Source organism: Microplitis mediator, chromosome 4 (genome assembly GCF_029852145.1).
Source record: "Microplitis mediator isolate UGA2020A chromosome 4, iyMicMedi2.1, whole genome shotgun sequence".
Lineage (NCBI taxonomy): Eukaryota > Metazoa > Arthropoda > Insecta > Hymenoptera > Braconidae > Microplitis > Microplitis mediator.
This window is the reverse complement of record NC_079972.1, coordinates 7805137-7807636: the sequence shown is the minus strand read 5'-3', so window position 1 is coordinate 7807636 and position 2500 is coordinate 7805137.

Here is a 2500-nt window from a genome sequence, read left to right as displayed (position 1 = left end):
GCCTCAAGTGCGGAGAAACAAATCATAAAATCGAAGCCTGTGAGAAAGATGCTCGATGCTTACTTTGTGCAGCTCTTAAAGATGCATCTATAAACTTTGAGCATATTACTGGCTCCCGTTCATGTCCTAGATTTCGTGAGGAATATGCGAAACTAATAAACTCGCAAAAATGATCAGATGCCTCCAAATCAACCAGAATAGGTGTTGGGCAGCATCCAATCTCCTTCATCAGTTCGTGAGAGAACATGAGGTGGATATCTGCTTTATTTCTGAGGCTTATAATACACCTTCAGACAGTAGATGGTTTACAGATGTTTCAGGAACCGCTAGTTTATGGCTCGTCAATCCCTCTGCAGTTGAAGTAATCAGCCATTGCAGTAAAAACGGTTTCGTAACAATTGAAACACGTGACTGTTGCTTCATCAGTTGCTATCTCTCCCCTAACATAACGCTAGTTTCCTACTGCGAAAAACTTGAGTCACTTGAAGAGTTCATTTTGAATTTAGAAAAGCAAGTTATTTTGGCAGGCGACTTCAATGCCAAATCAGAAGAATGGGGTGAGTACCGCAATGATGCCAGAGGTAGAGAACTGGCGGAGATGGCCGCGAGACTCAACCTCATTATATTGAACACGGGCTCAGCAACGACTTTTAGAAGACCCGGACGTAAGGAATCCATTCTTGACATCTCCCTTGCTTCACCTGGGGTTGCCAAGTCTATCCGGAACTGGGAAGTTCTTGAGGAGTACAATGCTAGTGACCACCAGTACATATCATTCCAAATCATGGGCACGCCAACTAATCAGCTATCAGCTAAACGCGGTGCGTTCATAGGATGGAATACAAACAAACTGGACAAGCAAAAGCTATTAGCTGAAATGAACAAGGGGATACCAACATTAGAAAGCCTTGTCACAGACTCGCCTGATCGAAATGCTGTCGAAGTGCTAGCGACTAGGACAACCAAACTAATAGTACAAGCCTGCAATAAAGCAATGCCCCGGAAGTACTCTACCAATAAACGCAAACCAGCGTACTGGTGGACGAGTGAGATTGCTCTACTAAGAAGCGAGTGCCTAGCTAAGCGCCGGAAAGTAACCAGAGCTCAGCGCAAACGAAGATCAGCTGGAAAGTGTTCCGAACTCGAACTATATAAGGCAGCTAAAAAATCTCTTAACAAAGCGATCAAAGACAGCAAAAAAGAATGTTGGCAAAAACTCTGCAACGACCTGGATAATAATCCATGGGGTCGTGGCTACCAAATAGTGGTCAAGAAACTCGGTTTGCAGGCACCCGTAGGACCGAAAGATCGCAAAGCGATGGCTGAAATTGTCAAAGAGTTGTTCCCGCAACACCAGCAACGCACACTCTCCGACTATGTTGTAGATACGGAAATTCCAGCGTTCACAAGACAAGAGCTTATAGAGGCCACCAGATCTATGGCAAATAATAAGGCTCCAGGCCCGGATAAAATCCCAGTCCCTGTGATAAAGCTCATAGCCAGAGAACAGTCGAACATATTGCTCAATATGTACAATTCATGCCTTAAGGCTGGTGTTTTCTGCAGACCTTGGAAGATACAAAAGCTTGTGCTTTTGGATAAAGGCAAGCCGCCACCGAAAACCCCATCATCCTACAGACCACTCTGTATGTTGGACGTTTTGGGAAAAGTCTTAGAAAAGCTTATAAGATCGCGTCTTCGCGAAGCCATCGAGCGCAAGGGCGGCTTATCAAAGAACCAACATGGGTTCATTGAAGGCCACTCAACGATAGATGCTATTATGGAAGCAATCGAAAAAAAACCAGAAAACTGGGACTTAAACGCTAGAGCGCGTAAAGTACGTATACTTCTGACCTTTGATGTCAAAAATGCGTTCAACTCACTCCGTTGGATAGACATAATTCATGCGTTGGAAGTATTATTCAAGGTACCTAAATACATTGTGCGATTGTTTAGTGACTATCTCGACAAGCGCTTTTTACTGTATGAGACAATTGAAGGTCAAGACAGTATGGAAATCACTGCAGGGGCAGCCCAGGGCTCAGTATCTGGACCTGACCTTTGGAACAACGTGTATGACGATTTGCTAAGTATAGATACGCCCGATGAAACGTTTCTAGTTGGCTTTGCAGATGATGTTGCGGCAGTGGTCTTCGCACGTAGCGTCGAGCAGGCCCAGAGAAGGATTGCGGTCGTTATAAACAGAGTTAAGGGATGGCTTGACAACCACGGGCTACAGCTAGCAGCCCAGAAGACCGAAGTTGTTGTTATCACAAAACAGAAATGGTTCCCTACGCCCTTTACAATATGCATGGACGATACCACCATAACAGCAGCTAAATCTGTTCGCTACCTCGGGGTAATTGTCGATGACAAACTTAAATTCACGCCACACTTAAGAGCCGCGGCAGAGAAAGGTCTCAAGACCTACGCAAATCTCTCTCGTCTCCTCCCTAACATCGGTGGCCCGAGTTACCAGAAAAGGAAATTGCTCGTCAGT